Raw genomic sequence first — 18671 nt, forward strand, 5'->3', positions numbered from 1 at the left:
GGCAAAAGTGTGAGGCACGTCAAACATTTATCTGAGGACCGCAAGCATCGTGGACTTCTTGAGTGCGGTACTGGCGATGTTATAGATGGAATCTCTATACATCCCAAAGGTATTGCAGAAGTTAACAAAAAATGTAGGTATGGTTCCTCGAGCACCTAACATCAAGCCGATTACAGAGATGGATGAGAGCTTATACTTTTGCTTAGAGAAGTCCACCATTTCTTCATAAATTCTTCTTTTTTCCGCATCGACCTCTTCTGTTTTCGTTGGTCTCAAATCTAAGTGTTGGATCAATGTTGAAACTTTCAGAACAGGATGGCTTAAAATCAATAATGTCAATACGTCGGTTGCTTCCTCTGTTGGAGAGACCGTGTACTTCTTCATAGACATTACAACCTTGTCCTCTCAAAGCGTTAGCTATCATTGATCTGGATACATTAAGGCGAGAGTTGCGTAGTAATTCACCATATGGACAAGCTCCCAGGACATGTGATATTCGAACTCTCTGTGGCAACGACGACAGGGGCTGTTGCCCTGGGATCTGCCAGGTACAGTACGCACAGCAGAGACATTAGCATCCATTTTTATTGCGTCGCGCCATTCACTGCAAGACAATCCTTTATGATCATGAATCCAAGTATTCGCTGGAGTATACTGTTTAAATAGAACTACACCTTTGCTTTTATGCTCTTTCTCGCTCCAGTTGTCAAAAGCTCTTCTTCTCAATTCGAGTCGAGCTTTCTTTGTATCTACAAAACCATGCCTTTTTCCGGAATACTTTCTGTTTTTGCTACATTAAATGCGGCAATGCTCGTGCTGATTTCTTGACATAAGTTTCTCGTTGAGTGTAAAAAAAAAAGTTATTGTATGATCTCAAAATTGTGCATGAATTGTGCACAAAATAAACCCAAACATTTAAATTTCATTTCAGCGTATATGATATCATTCGAGACATCCATGGGAAGCTGCAACATTTCCTTTAATGTTCCCCTAACCATAATATCGGCGTCGTTTATAAATGTGACTGGAATCTTTTCTGGTGGTACTGTCTGAAATTTATATACCAAACTGGGACAGATTGTTGAAGTGTTTATGATTACAAATGTTTGATTGGAATGCAAAAGCGGTGAAGAAATGAGGAGCTCTAGGTGGTTTTGAGCTTATTTAGGACCTCGACGGACTGAAAAGTAATTTTATTGGAGGAATTTACACCCAAATACTTAATAGATTCTCCTTTCTTCAGACATGGTATCTGTTTTTCATCTGCCGTGAATAGTTTTTCTTCTGATAGGTGACCATGTTTGATGCATATTCCTTTACATTTTCCAATACTGATTGTAACTGATGTATGGCCGCATGAACAAGTAATAAAGCTGACTCAGAATCTTCTCGAACAATAACTACATCATCACCAAAACTTAATAATGTTAGAGCTTCATGATCTGGACTCAGTTGAAAGCCATATTGGGTAGATATCGACGTTTCGCTAATGTCATCCAGAATATGATTGATAGCGAGATTAAACAGGATTGGCGACAGAGGAGAACCTTGAATAACTCCACTGCTTATCAAGAGAGGTCTTGGTTTGCTTCTCTGCGTCTGAATTTGTGTGACGTTTCCTGTTTGCAGATTCGTGAATTGAATTCGCAAGTTTGGTTGGAATTGGTAAGGACTTCAGTGTCTCATTTACATGAGCATGACCAACGTTGTTAAAGTCTTTCTGTATAATATCTAAGAATATAGTAGTTAGATTGGCTTGTTTGTTTTTGGCTTCACGGAGAAGAGAGTCGAGTATCGCAGTGTTGACATGCGTTCCAGATGAGTTGGTAAATCTTCGTTAAATGGCTTTTAAGACATGTTCACGGAGACGCTTGTCAAGGACCCGCCCAATTACTCTTCTTATTACTGAACAGATCGTGATAGGTCTCCAGTTCTTAATATTGAGTGTATCTCTACCTTTATGGATTAGAACAGTCCTGGACTTTTTGAAGATAGAAGGTACAACCCCAGTTTTCAACACAGGTGAGATATTATGTCGACTGCAATACTGTCTTTGATAACTCTGACGAGGACGTGGTCTGGGCTGGGTAATGTGTCTACGGTTATATGATTAACAGCGAAGCTCATTTCATCTGGGCGTATAGTGTCATTAAATAAAATGTCAATTTGTTCCCTATCAATATCACTTAGAGATGTGCATTCGGATCGAATCATGACATTAGGTTGCCCGAGAATTTCAGAAAAAGGGTGGAATATTTCATCCGAAGGAATTTTACAATTTTCAGCATTGAAATTTAAAAGAGATGTAATAGCCTTTCTGCGCTTATAGTAAACGTGGTACTGGATAAGCTGATATTTGTATCTTTCGCGGCAGTTTATTCCGTCCCGTTTTGTTGCCCGTTCAGGATTGGTTGTCTGTTTACATTTCGTTTCGTTGACTGTGGTTTGTTTATTTTTCCTGTACTGGTAGTATTTCCGTGACAGATGTTTGGGGCCAGAGAGTAGATCAATCGCAGAAGCCAAGAATTCACACTAAATGTTAATCTCATGGTTAACCCCCCTGTGGGTGGGGGCGGTAGAATAACACCCACGGTATCCCCTGCCTGTCGTAAGAGGCGACTAAAAGGGGCCCCAGGGGCTCCGAACTTTGGAGCGTGGGTTGGCGACCACGGGGCCCTTAGCTGAGTCCTAGCATTGCTTCCACTTACTTGTGCCAGGCTCCTCACTTTCATCTATCCTATCCGACCTCTCTTGGTCAACTCTTGTTCTTTTCCGACCCCGACGCTATTAGGTTTGCGAGGGCTAGGGAGTCTTTCATTTTCACGCCCTTCGTGGCCCTTGTCTTCCTTTGGCCGATATCTTCATTTTTCGAAGTATCGGATCCCTTCCACTTTTCCCTCTGATTAGTGTTATATAGAGGATGGTTGCCTAGTTGTACTTCCTCTTAAAACAATAATCACCACCACAACCACTCATGGTTAAATTGCTCATCTGTCAAATTATTTAAAAATTGCTTCGCCACGGTATCATTTTCTGTTTAAATTCATGCGGTATAGCGCTGACACCTTTAGTTTAGCATGAGGGTCACTTTCTTGACTCCCTGTCGATTTCTAGAAACTAAAATTTGACGGTGAATATCAGGATGAGCTTTGCTGATATGTATTTTGACCCCACGGGAACTGGAGTAATGCCATCCTCAGTATGGAGACTGAGAATATATATTGTCAAATGCCTGATTGGAAGAATTCGCAGTGTGGCTAGCTGATAAACTTGGATGAAGAATTTGAGATGCCTGAGGAATTCCGAAATTAACGTGCAATTGTTCATTATCTACAAATGATGAATCTTGAGATAGTGAATCGTGAGCTCTTGCTATGTGTATGTTAATGCCCCTCTTTGTAAACTTTCGGTGACATATCTTGTATTCAATAAATGTGGGCACAGCACTTGAAGTGCTTGATTCCCGGGAATCGACCATGCTCTGGGGTGTGTGGCTAATCTGTAATAATGCTGTACCTACTGTGTACAGATGAGAAGAAAAATTCCTCTCTGTCCTAATCCATAAATACTGTATTGCAAGTACAGTATTTATTTCTCTTACGTTTTTTGAAGTTTCGACTTTATTCTGTTAATTAACCATATAAGTGTGCAACCTGAAACTTACAGAGTTTTAGTAACATCGAAAAAGACCGGTTTATGCGACTATTACCTATAACGACCGTGTATTTATTGACGGTCCCTTCGGTGTCGTTATAACCGGTTGTGCGACTATCACCTATAGCGACCACGTATTCACGGTCCCTGAGGCGTCGTTATAACCAGTTTGTACGATTATCACATGTAAGGACCGTGTATTGACGGTCCCTTCGGTGTCGTTATAACCGGTTTGTGTGGCTATTACATATAACGACCGTGTATTGACGGTGCCATCGGTGTTTTTATAACCGATTTATGCGACTATCACCTAGAGTATAACGACCGTGAATTGACGGTGCCTTCGGTGTCGTTATAACCGGTTTATGCGACAATCACCTACACTTTAACGAACGTATATTGACGGTGCATTCGGTGTCGTTATAACCGGTTTACGCGACTATCACCTACACTTTAATGAACGTGTATTGACGGTGCATTCGGTGTCGTTATAACCGGTTTATGCGACTATCACGTACAGTATAACGACCGTGAATTGACGGTGCCTTCGGTGTCGTTATAACCGGTTTATGCGACTATTACCTACAGTATAACGATCGGTATTGACTGTGCCTTCGGTGTCGTTATAACCGGTTTCGACTGTAACTTTCTCTACGGATCGGAGTATTCCTTTCTGGAAGTGATGCGAAGTAAGAGCGGTAGCCGAAAGAAGATTACTATAGAGCAATCGTGAAGAGAACGAAACACATTCGAGCTATACAGCTGCTTGAAGGTAAAATGACAAAACACCAAATGTTACTCAGTGAAGCTTGCTCTCCTTTAGGTTCGCATTTCTTTGAAGAACGCCGTGAAGTGTTGTGCAGATATTCCCTTGAACAAAGTGAATAATCGAAAGTTATACGCCTTCCTAAAAAAATATACTGAAAAGCCTATGCCAGACTCTTCAACATTAAGGAAGCATTTTGTGAGTAGAGCCAACGGCCGTAGCCGTGTTGAAACACCGGATCCCGTGAGATCTCCGAAGTTAAGCAACATTGGGCGTGGTCAGGAGTTGGATGGGTTGCCACGCGCTGTTGGTGGAGGTAAGGGAATGGAGGAGCGGAAAGGAACTGGCCACCCTACCGCACGTAAACTCCGGCTCAGGAGCACCTCTTTGGAGGTTCGGACCTGCCTTCGGGCGGTATAACCCTTACCTACCTATGTGAGTAGATGCTACCAAAGAACAAAGCAGCAAATTAGACAAAGAGTGTGGGAGAAAAATGGGTATCTATGGATGAAAGTACGGATTTGCTAGACCATTATGTGGCAAATAATGTGTTAGGCCCTACAGAAGAAGATCCTGATCAATTGTAGACATTTGGACGCGGGTTTAGAAAGGCGTCACTGGATCTTGGAAGAGTGTTGTCTGGAGTGAGGAGTTTCGTTTCCTGTTGCACCGTCCTGACGCGTGAGTCTGTATCAGGCGTAAACAGCTCTAGGTGGCGAATGTTTCATTTTCACGCCCACGTTGTACTCAAACTTTTAACGTATGAGGTCGTTTTCAGTACATATTGTAGAGTGCGTGCAAGTCACCCGATGTGATCCAAGTCAATGATTCACGACCGCATTCTACTGGATTCAATTCCAAACCTCTCCACAATGTTCATATGAAGTGAGCGCATATTACACTATTCATAGTGATTCGTCCGTCGGATGGTGACGTTCAGCCTCCAGTAGAGCCCTTGGTGCTATTCGAAAGGAGTAGGCTATGTGCCGGCACCGGGCTTCACCCTCGCCTCTCCTCTGATGAGGTTGACGTCAGGAAGAGCACCTGGTCGTCAAAGCTCGCTCACTTCATATCCGACTCTGTAGAGAAACGGGACAAGGGTTTGACATGCAGTACAGTGTGATGGCAGTAGTGCCAGACCTGTCGCCTAGATTCTTTCCAACAGAACAAATGTGGCAACCGACGCGAAATCGGGACGTTGTAGGTTCGGAGTTCAGTGGTGTCCCATTGGCTGTTTTATTCTGTACTTAATATCTCTTCAGTATGTACTGAACACGACCTAACAGAGTATGTTCAAAGCTTATTTCGAGCTTTAGGAGGCCTTTCCTGCCTGTACCTTGAGCGTCGAACAGGCCGGTGTCATGGTCTGGGGAACATTCTCCTGGCATGCCGTAAGCTAACTGGTCATCGTACCACACACATTGAGTGATGAAGACTACAAGAACCTCTGAAGACACTGCTTTTTGACAACAACGCCATTTTATAGTAGGTCAATTCACCGTACCACCAGGCTCAGGGCACTATAAACTAAAGCTTGGACAGACACAACCCAACCGTTATATCGCGGCCGTTTAGTGAACACAACCGTTGTGGAATGCAACCGTTGTAAGAAAATAACGGTTTGCAGTTGCAGTGCCGCTCTGCTTTTGCGTTCTTCACTAGCACCGTTTCACAGTTAGACAGTTTCACAACCGGTACGTATACAAAATCGTTGTTCGCAATCGTTGCATTTCTTGTAAATGGGGTATTCCATTGTTATCTAGAATAACTCACTGGTCAGGCAGGCCATTCCGGAGACCTGCGCTGTTATTGACTGATGCCCCTGATGTCACCGAGAGCGAGAAGAACAGTGCTACGCTAGATTCAATGGACTGAGTGGTTTGATTGTTGCTAGGTACAGTTAGCCCAGTATCTTTCAGTTAATATTCTTAGTTATTCTAATTACACTCCACACAGTCATGAAATACAGAACTAATGGATCTTTAGATGCCGTAAAATTTATTATTTAAAACTAATACGAAAACATCCGACTTCAAATCCGGCTATGTAATGACAAAGGCACTCTCACAATGGCTCGGATGGTGGAACGCTGGCCATCTCACCCTACTTGGCAGGTTCGATCCTGCTCAAATACGTCAGCCTTGTGTCGGTAGATTGACTGGCACATTAAAGAACTCCTAAGGGACAACATTCCGGCACCTCTGCGTCTCCGAATGCACGTTAGCTGACCGAATGCAAATTTTAACACAGTATTCAATTGCATGTTTTATCTGCATTTTTAAATACATTTCAGAATGTTAAATGTCCATGGAAAAAGGTGTGTTCAATGTTTAAGGCAGTTTTCCTTCATGCTCAGGGTCGTTGGAAAATTGTGCTCTTTGTCGCATTGTAATCTGTATATATTCAATAGTTAAGTTGCATTACAGTGAACTACGTAAATTCACTTCTTTTATGTCCGTTTGCACTGAATAGAATGATGTGGATCATCGGCTGGCCGGTACAGGCAAAGTGGTGAGACGTTGCCGGGGTTGAGCACGGTTGGCGCACTACCTCGTTTCTATGCATATCAGTAGGAATACGTTATTTTACAACCGTTTTGTCTGCGCGCAACGGTTTCGGCGACAACCGTTGTCCATTAACAACTGTTTTGCCCAGCACTACTATAAACTAGTTGGAGAAACATGACAATGAATTCTCTTTCTGTCATGGCCCCCTAATTTCCCATAGTGTAACCCCATCGGACATGTCTGAGATGCGCTGTGAGGGCTTCTCCTACGTCTCCACGAAATGTGCATCAACTACACGAGACGCTGCAGCAGGCATGGCTTGGATTGGATATGGGGGATGTGCGTTACCGTATGGAATTCATTCCCCGACGTTTGCAAGCCGTGATCGCCAGCAAAGAAGAAAGTATTTTTTCCAGTTCGTTATAAGGTAGGTGTTCTTAACAAGGTGATCTTCACTCTATAACTAAGTAAAATATTATGGGCCTATTGTTTAACTTAAGCTAATTGTTGGACTGTCAATCATGGCATCGTTTGGCTAAGAATAGCTGTCCTTTCGATATTTTAATGTTTATTCTAGAACAAGCCCTATCGTTGTATGGAACTAAGCAATGGCAACGCTTTCGAAATGGTGTGCATTATTCACGTTTCTTGTAACTAAGCAGTGGCAACGCTTCCAAAGTGTTCTGCAATATTCACGTTGTTTGGAACTAAGCGATGGCAACGCTTTCGAAGTGGTCTGCATTATTCACGTTGTTTGTAACTAAACAATGGCGTCGCTTTCGAAGTGGCCTGCATTATTCACGTTGTTTGTAACTAAGCAGTGGCAACGCGTTCGAAGTGGTCTGCATTATTCACGTTGTTTGTAACTAAGCAGCGGCAACGCGTTCGAAGCGGTCTGCATTATTCACACTTTGAGCTGACAACTTCAGATGTCGTCAGCATGTATAGCTTAGGGACGTAATGAGTGATTGTGGAAATTAGCGATACGTCTGATGTCGATTCTAGTCCAGCTGTTTGTGTTGACTTCAGTTTTAAATCGTCACTATTTCTAACTAGCGTTGCCTGTTCTGGAGAATAATGCAAAAAGTACAAGTTTCAATATTATTTATAATTTACTTACAAATTGCAGCTGGTTGTGTGGTCAACCAATGTCAACACCCAAATTTAAAAGAATGAAAGAGAAAAACTCCAGATCTTCCGGTTCAGATCTTGTTGAGATCCTACTTTCGGCTCGATATACCTAATGCGTGTGGATAATGAGGGACGCAAGGAGCATCATCTGACGTCCTTTGAATATCATTCTATTGGAGATGTCAATAAACTTCGGCTCTCCAAGTACAGTGCTCAGATGGTGCAGAGGTACACTTCCTTCTTGAACATGAGGCATGGAAACATTGTTCTCTGGTGTCTTTCGGGTTAGTAAGATGATATCAACTCATTCCCAGGGACGTGGAACGAAGACAAACACTGGATCGCCACCTGGAACGAGCTGAGCTGTGTAGAACACGTCCAGAAATCTCACAGCTTCCCCCAACCGTTTGCTGCAGTAGTTACGAAGATTTCTCCGGGATGGTGGTGCGATTGGTGGTGGTACTTCTTGTAGCGGCGTTGACGGTACACTCTGAATCGCCCTGTCAGTGGCCGTGAAGATACTTCGTTGTAATCGTTCTCGAGACATGATTCACCTGTAACGGGAATTGGCTTTTTAAGATAATCTATTTCATGATCTAGGATACTGCCAGGTTTCATGATCATTGGGCACTGCACTGTTCATCATCGCTCTGATACAGCATAATCGGTTTCTGTTGTGTTTTTCGGAGGAAGAGGAAGAAAGTTGGTAGTGGTGATTATTGTTTAAAAAGGAAGTACATCTCGCCAACCATTTTATCTTAAGGGCAATAAAAAATGGAAGAGTTCCAATACTTCGAAGAGTGAAAAGTGTCTGGAAAGGGAAGTAAAGGATCCCTAAGGGTAAGAGAATGGAAGACTCTCTGGGCCTCACATACCTTAGGTAGTTATTGTTACTTAGGAGGTGTTGCAACTGGGCATCCGTACTCTCTTAAGATTAATATTTATTTAGTCATTTAGCGTCCAGGTTTGGTTTCTACCCCGGAATAAGCGAAGCATCCCACCTCTACCCCATAAGGGCAGTGTCCTGGAACGTGAGACATTTGGTCAGAGATACAACTGGGAAAGAAGACAAGTACCTTGCTCAGGCTGCCTCGCCTGTTGTAGTGAACAGGTGCCTTGTGGGAGGATGGGAAGTTTGAAGGGAATAGGCAACAGTATTCTGCAAACAAGCAAACCAGACTATCTTAGAAAATACTTTAAATACCTCTCCCCTACCGATAGAGCTCCCTCAAGGTCATCCACACGTTCCCTCTTGTCCATTCCCATTCACCACAGTAACTCGTACAACAACTCATTCATACCTGCTACCATACGTTCCTGGAACTCAATCCCAGCTGAAATTAGAGGCATAGGCAATCCGAGGCTATTTAAAAGGAAATGTTTAATGTGGTACTCAAATATGTAAAAAGTAGATTTCAGCGTAAAAATTTAATAATTAGCTCTTAATTATCAATAAGGATACAAAATTATAGAGGTTAAGTAAATTAATTTTAGTGATTTTTAGAAATATATGTAAAAATGATTTTATGTACATTATTCCGTAAATTGTATAAAGCTGTTGTACAATATGGTTTGGCATAATAGCAGGCTTCATAGCCTGAGCCCCGCCATATAAGAAAGGCAATAAACTAAACTAAACTAGTACTACTTCTAAAACGTTTTCATTCGGTCCGGTATCTGCCTGAAGAATTGGGAAATCACGGATAACTACTTCGAGGATTGCTGAGGTGGGAATCGAATCGCTCTCTACTCAGTTAACCTCCCGAGGCTGAGTTCCATTAGTCTTATGAAAATGGAAATCCACAGCCTATTTCCAGTCATTTGACCTGTTCAGGAACGGAATGAGTGAAGCCCTATCTAGTGGCGAGGATAGGAATTGTGCCGGTTGCCGAAGCCTGATTACTGTAAAGACTGACAAATGAAATGAAATTATATTGGAGAGTGTTGCTGAATGAAAGATGACAGGGAAAACACCCGGAGAAAAACCTGACCTGCCTCCGTTTTCTCCAGCAAAAATCTCACACGGAGTGACCGCGATTTGAACCACGGAATCCAATAGTGAGAGGCCGATGCGCTGCCGCCTGAGACACGGAGGCTGCCATTACTCTGACTACTTTTCAAATTTCGTGTCAGAGCCGGGAATCGAACCCGGGCCTCTGGATGTCGCAGGTAATCCCTCTAACCATTACACCACAGAGGCGGACCTTAAGAAGGAAAATGGGAGAAGTCCGAAGGTCAATACAGGTCGTAAAAGTGAAAAAGCCCATGGGTCTTTCAAGATGGTATTAGGCCTAGCAAACCTAATACCAGGGGCCGATGAACTAGCTGTTAAGACACCTTTGAACAACAATCATCATCATCATCATCATCATCATCATCATCATCAAACCTAATACCATCGGGGTCGAAACAGAGTAAGATTTGACAAAGGGAGGTCAGATAGCGTCAAGCCTGACACATGTTAGTGGAAGCAATACTAGATTTAGCTAGGGGAATCGTGGTCGCCAATTCACGTTCCCAAGTTCAAAGGCCCTGGCCCCCCCATTTAATCGCCCCTTATGTCTTCTACTCCCCTCATCTATTGATGGGATAATCGAATACAAAATAATCGCTTATTCGATTATTTCATTTTGTTCGAATATTCGATTATATTCCCCATTCGATTATTCATTCGAATGAATGAGGCAATCAAATAGTGAATGTTTTTCCATCCGATTATATTTTCGATTATTCATTCGAAACTCCATTCGAATCAATGAGGCAATCATATAGTGAATTTTGCTTCTATTATTTTTCGATTATTCATTCGGGACTGCATTCGAATGAATGACGCATTTGAATAGTGGATGCTTTCGAAATAAGCGAATGAAAAGTGATGTTATCAAGAAAGTTAATTCGCTCATTTAGTTTCAACAATTGGAAATACGTTTGGAAAACGGCGAAATTCTGTTTTTCATAAGAGTTCATCTATTCGCTTATTTCAATCGATTATCCATCCGACACACTTACACCGAAAAATTGATTCATGACACACCCGAATATTCTAGGCGATACAACTGATTGATATTTGAAACTCATTCGATTATTTAAATAATCGGATGGAGCTTATTCGATTATCCCATCACTACCCTCATCCACAGGGCTTGCCTAGTCACCAGTCCACGCTCCCACCTTTAGAGTGGTGGCGGTGATTATTAATAACAGCAAAAATGGTGTGTAGGCTCCGGAGAGGTCTGACGCAGGTTTTTCTAGTTATCGTCCGAACTGTGTTGGCTTCGTGGTTTGAGTCACATATGAGTGAGCTTGCATTTGGGAGATAATGGGTTCGAACCCCACCTTCGACAACCCTGAAGGTAGTTTTCCATGGTTTCCCATTTTCATACTATCCAAATGTTAAAGCTGTGTCTTAATCAAGGTCACGGATGCTTCCTTCCTAGTCCTAGCCATATCCCACAAGACCTCTCTGAGTCAGTGCGTCGTAAAAAGATCGAAGGAATTGACGGCCGTTGGTGACCTGCCCATCTCTGAGGATGCGACCCTACCTAGGACGGAATCTAATGTTGCAGATGGTATAAACATCTAGGCGCCGACTGAGAAGAAATAACCAAAGAAGGTTAACGTTCCTGACCGACTGGGAACCAAACCCGGGACCCCAGCGTACTAATCCATGGAGTTGGTCAGTCATGCAGGATAGTGTTGGTGGTGGTGAAGGTGGTGATTGTTGTTTCAAGACTTAGTACAACTGGGCGACCATCCTTTATTACCACTGATCAGATGGAAAAAGTGCAAGGGGTCCGACACTTCGAAAAATGGAGGGATCAGCCAAAGAAAACCAACGGCAACGAAAAACATGAAAATTAAAGACTCCCTTGACTTTGCAATACTGTCGGGGTCGAAAAAAGAACAAGAGTTGACCAAGGGAGGTCGGATAGGACAAAGAATGTGAGGAGCCTGACACAAGTAAGTGGAAGCAATGTCAGGACTCAGCTTAGGGGCCCGTGGTTGGCAATTGACGCTCCCCAGTTAAGATCGCCTGATATGCCTTTTAGTCATCTCTTACGATAGGCGGGGGATATCGTGGAGGTTATTTTACCCGCACCCACCCACAGGTGTTATTACACGATAAGAGGATACCAGTGTAATGGGATTTAGCTATGAAGGGAGGATTTATAGCTTGCAGTTATATCTATTGACATGCATAACTTAGACACTTAATATGGTGATGGTGTTGATTATCGTTTTAGGTTCAACTACATTCCCATCTTAACTCTAAATCAAGTGGGAAAAATGAAGACATTCGACCCTTTAAAATATCACAAAGTTTGTGCTTCAGGGACTAAGTTATGTGCGGAAAAGGCGAAGGACCAGATATAAGTGAATCAGACAAGTAATTGGTGAAGATGCAGAAAGGGACGAAACTGTAGATACGTTGCACAGCATTAAATCAGGCCTAAACGATATTATTACATTCATTTAACATTTAGAGGCGAGCGGAAAAACAAATCGTTGGTTCAGTCATGTATTAACGTTGACTTTTCTTTTTTTACAAAGCATGGGTGAATTGGTGGTTTTTGGTCCGTACTGAATCAAAATTGATACTTTACCTTCAGCTCTTGTGCTTTCAGATTTTTACCAGTAACCAAGCGATGGACACAATCTGCATTACTGATTGTTGAAATGTAATTATGTTGGGTGAAGACGATATAATACATCCACGGTATATCCTGCCTATCGTAAAAGGTGACTAAAAGGGGACCCAGCGTTTTCATCTCGGGAGCCTAAGTAGGCGACCATGGTTGACCTTGGTGCGTCTGGTATTTCTTCCATTTTCAGTCTCTTCGCTTTCATTTTTCCTATCCGACCTCCCTTGATCAACTCTTGTTCTCTTCCGACCCCGACGGAATTAGGTTTACGAGGCCTGGGGAGTCTATCACTTTCAAGTTGTTGGTGGCTTTTCTGTTCCTTTAAGCGATACCTTCATTGTTGGAAGTGTTGGAGCTCTTAATAGAGGATGGCTGTGCAAGTTGTAGGTCTTCTTTAAACAATAATCACGACCACTAGCAGGCCTGCAGAGTTTTCTTCATGTGATTTCCGGGCCGTATGCGGGCACCTTTACTGGCTGCTGGACTTCATTGAGTAGCTATAGCTGCGCCACTCACTTCTCCTGAAGCTATCAAAGTACAACATTGTCAAAATAATATGGATACCAGGGCATGCAGGTATAGAAGGAAATGAAAAGGCAGATAAACTGGCCAGGAAAGAGGCAGAAACACATTTTGTAGGCCCAAAACCTGTATGCGGGATTTCCTATGGACAAGCCCGACACTACATAGGAAAATGGGTACAAAAGAAACAAATGGAAAACTGGAAAAGTACTCCAGGATGAAGGCTTGCAAAGGAACTGATAAAAGGACTAAACAAAAAGCATACTAAAGAACTGTTGAAACTCAGCAGGCCGCCTCTGTGGTGTAGTGGTTAGCGTGATTAGCTGCCACCCCCGGAGGTCCGGGTTCGATTCCCGGCTCAGCCACGAAATTTGAAAAAAAAGTGGTACGAGGGCTGGAACGGGGTCCACTCAGCCTCGGGAGGTCAACTGAGTAGAGGTGGGTTCGATTCCCACCTCAGCCATCCTGAAAGTGATTTTCCGTGGTTTCCCACTTCTCCTCAAGGCAAATGCAGGGATGGTACCTAACTTAAGGCCACGGCCACTTCCTTCCCTCTTCCTTGCCTGTCCCATCCAATCTTCCCATCCCTCCATAAGGCCCCTGTTCAGAATAGCAGGTGAGGCCGCCTGGGCGAGGTACTGGTCATCCTCCCCAGTTGTATCCCCGGCCCAAAGTCTGAAGCTCCAGGACACTGACCTTGAGGCGGTAGAGGTGGGATCCCTCGTTGAGTCCGAGGGAAAAACGGACCCTGGAGGGTAAACCGATTAAGGAGAAGAAGAAGAAACTCAGCAGAGAAAATATAAGATGGGTAGTAGGACTGTTGATATGAAACTGCCATCTGAAAAGACACCTACATAGAATTGGAATCATAAGAGACAATATATGTAGGAAATGCAATGATTCAGAGGAATCAGCTGAACACATACTTTTCGAATGTGAGGCGCTGAGTAGAATCAGACTCTCCACTCTAGGACTACCAGGTGAAGAGAGAGAAAAAATCCAAGAAGACCCAATAAGAACAACCTGCACTTTTGTGAAGGGAGCAGGTATATCTAGGTGGTAATGAAGGAAAAACATGGTAGCAAAACATCTTAGAGGTCGACGCTCACTAGAAACTAATATTTAGAGGCCCCATGAAGAAAAGAAGAACAAACTATAGCTGCAGTACCCGTCGTTGACGCGACAGTCATATAGCATGTGCTACTTTCCGCAATGTTCAGCATACTCGGGACCTTAGAGAGGCGGAAGCGCTGCCTGGCTGAAGCTAATTGAACGCAGGTCCGCCATGTTTCCAGTGGTCACATAAGCCAATGCATAAGCAAGGGGACGTGGTTCTCAAATGACGAAATATGTTGAAAATACGCATTATAGGATCACTGGTGCAAAATTGAAGACCGTTTAGCCAAAAGCGTAGAGCATTGTAATCATACAGTGCGAATAGCACCACTTCATCCTCGTTTGGACGCGAGGCCAGCATCGCGATCAGCTGATTGTAGGGTAGTTTGAAAAGGACATAAGGACAATAGTCATACAGTGGCATACGAAGAGGCCACGAAATCGAAACCCTGCTTGGTTGTTGTGGTTAAACGTAAATTACAATAAAAACCGTGGATGTGGATGAGTATTTATGACAGAAATTCTTAAAACGAAAGGGACTTACGATAACTTACAACCTCAATCTGAACATATTTTTAAACGTATTGCATCCCCATGAGTAGCACTATAATGGTTTAATGTAGGGGACACATCATTATTTCTCCTTACGGTATCGTATTGGAATGACTTTTTTTTGCTACTTGTTTAACGTCGCACTAGCACATCGAACATTTCCGGCAACGAAGAGATGGAAAAGCGCTAGGAATGGGAAGGTGGCGGCCAGGGCCTTAATTAATCTACAGCATGGTGTGAAAATGGGAAACCAAGGAAAACCATCTTGAGTACTGTCGCGGTGGGATTCGAACCCACTATCTCCCGAATGCAAGCTCATAGCACCCCCTGCGGTTGGGGCGTAGAACAAGAACCATGGAAACCCCTACCTGTCGTAAGAGGCGACTGAAAGGGGCCCCACTGGGGGCGTGGGTTGGCGACCATAGGTTCCTTATCTGAGTCCAGGCATTCCTTCCACTTACTTATGCCAGGCTCCTCATTTTCATCTATCCTATACGACCTTCCTTGGTCAACTCTTGTTCTTTTCCGACCCCGATGGAATTAGGTTTGCGAATACTAGCGAGTCTTTCATTTACAGTACATGCCCTTCATGGCATTTGTCTCTTTATGGCAGACACATTCAGTGTTATCGAAGGATCGGCCCCCTTCCATTTCCATTTTTTTCCTTTGGTGTCAACAGCTGTATTTCCTCTTAAAATAATAATCACCACCGCCACTACGATCACCATCACAACAAGTTTACAGATGTGCGAAGGTTATCTCGTTCGGTGCTTGGTTTACTAGGCGAAACGCAACCTTGAAAATTGTCCATTATGAGCTGTAGCCTATTTTTAAATAATATTGCGACTGACCTCTACAATAAACGCTTTATAAATTTCACAAAAAGCTGTAAAATACTGTTGTTACTACGCTTGGTGTACGTTTGTCTGAAATAGACCTGCATCAAAATGATGCCCAAGCACAAGTCATCAAGGGTGACACACAGCCTTCAGGACCATTATGGAGAAAACAAAGAAAGAACCTGAATATCACTTCAGTGAATCACACACCAACAACAGCTGGAAACAAAAATGAGCTCTCAGGGTCAAAAGATAAACAGGCTGCCAAGAAATAATCATTTATGATAAGTCGAAAAAAGGGAACATTATCAATTACCATACATACGCAAGCATACGGCTGGCATTCTTGAAAGCGAGAATCTAACATTTCATTTCTTAAAACTTACCATGATCAACTGCCACGCGGAATTTCCCTGTCACCTCATCGTGTTCTCACTCCAGCTCGCTTTTTGACAACCGTTAACATGGCTGCCCTTTATCAACTTAAAATTAAAGTTAAAGAGGTAGACTAGACTTAAGGCTAAACTTAAAATGCTACATAAAGTGGCTTCTAACATTAAAATAACTATTAAAAGAAGGTACTTGTTTAGATAAAATAAGCACTTGAGTGAGATTGACATTTGTGTTGTGTCATTAACCCATATATGCCCACCGCCCCATTTTTGGGGCAGCTAGAATTTTATTTTTATATTTCAAGGAATTTCTTCTTGAGGTAAGTTTCATATTATATTTCAAGAGGGTTGGCATTGGTGGATAAGACCTGGGTCCCTGCCAACACACAGCTGCTTCAACAGAACAGTTATTCGTTGTTGACTACAGCTCATTGTGAACATGCAACATGACCTCCGAGAACAAGTAAGTATTTTAATTATTATTGATAATTATTAATATGATTGTGTGATTCCTTATGATATATAACTTGCATAATGTTGCGGTAATAGAATATAGGTGGTTATTTGTAATTTGAGTACTGTTTCCAGTCATTTCTTTCAATGCCCCAAAAATGGGGCAGTGGGCATGGGCGGGTACACCATACTTTATGATACAATCTTTACGGCAGCTTACGTTCTACTGACTAAAATACTTTGTGGTATGATATGTAGATATACACAAGTTACAGATTCCCTATCCTACGCCTTAACTGGTTATAAAACACAATATGCGTCGAGTAATCCAGCAAAAATGTTGTAAAAATACAAATGATTGTAGGCTTCCATCTGCATTATATCAGTATTGTTACCTACTGTAGATATATCGTTAAAATATTTTCACGTGTTTCTTATAATATTTTAGGTCGACCATCGATGAAATCTTGGCGATTCTTGAGAGTGACGACCAACAATTTGCAAGTGCTACAATATACACTTGTCCCCCGTAAAATCATCTTCATAGTGATGAAGAAAGTGGTGACGAAGATGGAAACATCAATCATCTATCTGGGAACCAACTTCGGGCTGAGGGAGAGCTCCGGGCTACTGTCGTTACTGAAAATGGATTTGAGGAAGTGGTATTGGGAGTACCTGAGATTCGGGAAGATACAACTAGCTGTGCTGACCAAGTAGCATCATCAGGTAGTCACAATGAACAGACTGCATCTTCAGCTATTTCTAGTGATAACTACATGTTATCACCTCCCCGAAAAAAGTAAACATTGCCACCAACACGTAAGTGGGAACATGTTGATATACCCACTAAACCTGAACGTGAATGGACAAGGCCAGAATTTTTAAACACAAACAATACAAATACAACAAGAACTTTTCGAACGATTCTAGTATGACCAAATAATAAATGCCATTGTTAATGAGTCAAAACGATATGCCATGTTCAAAGGTAACCATAAATTTGATGTTGAAGTTAATGACATCAGGTTACTTATTGCCATATTACTTTTGAGTGGACATTGTATTGTTGCCAGGCATCGTCTCTACTGGGATTCAGGTGCTGATACCTACCATCCCGGGGTCGCAGGTGCTATTTCAAGGAATAGATTTGAATAATTACTTCGCTACATACACATTTCTGATAATAACACTCTAAATACCAATGATAAATTCGCAAAAGTGCACCCACTTTGGGATCATGTAAAGTGAAAAATGGTTAAAATTCTTTCCTAAAGATGCGTACTTGAGCATTGATGAATCCATGGTCCCATACTTTGGAAAAGATGGAACCAAACAGCACACCCAAACTCGGCTTCAAAGTGTGGTCTATGTGTTCGCGATTAGGGTACCTTGTTAAAGCTGAGCCTTATCAAGGTGCCCCTACAGGTAACACAAACCCTGACCTGGGTGTAGGAGGATCAGTAGTTGTAGACATGGTGAATAAACTGACTCAAGTTTCGGCATATAGTATATTTACTGATAACTACTTTACATCCCTGCCTCTCTTATCAAAACTAGGAAGAAGTGGTCATGACTGCACTGGCACGATTCGTAATAATCGTATTGAAAAGGCCCCTCTCCAGGACCCTGCTGTAATGAAAAAGCTTCCACAAGGTAGTTATGACCAAATCACAGATGTAAACTCGGTAACAACTCTCATGAGTTTCAACGACAATAATATTGTAACTCTGGCATCCAAGAGAACAGTGTTTCGCCGATGGGCATATGGAGTTGTTGGAGTTCCAAGGAAAGAAAGAGGATATCCGTAAGACAGGTAGAGCTTGCTGCTCAGTATTATCTATATATGGGAGGAGTGGACCAGCTGATCGGCCTGGTATAAGGATGAAAAAATGGTACTGGCAGCTTATACTGTTCCCGTTGAGCTGCAGTATCAATAATGCATACTAGCTGTATAGGATGACTCCTGCAGGAATGGATAAATGCGCTTGTGATTTTTTGGGCTTCATACGTTATAGTGTCCAATGTTACCTAGGAAAATGCACCAATCGTCCTGCAATTGGTACACCTCTGAAACCTGTGAAACAGTGCGTGCAGGA

The 18671-nt window shown here is 42.6% G+C and overlaps 1 pseudogene; it reads left to right on the forward strand.

Moving 5' to 3' along the window:
• Positions 1-18383, forward strand: part of LOC137501277 (piggyBac transposable element-derived protein 3-like) — a 30389-nt pseudogene extending 12006 nt beyond the window's left edge.
• The last annotated feature ends 288 nt before the right edge of the window (positions 18384-18671 follow it).

Source organism: Anabrus simplex, chromosome 6, assembly GCF_040414725.1.
Source record: "Anabrus simplex isolate iqAnaSimp1 chromosome 6, ASM4041472v1, whole genome shotgun sequence".
Classification (NCBI taxonomy): domain Eukaryota; kingdom Metazoa; phylum Arthropoda; class Insecta; order Orthoptera; family Tettigoniidae; genus Anabrus; species Anabrus simplex.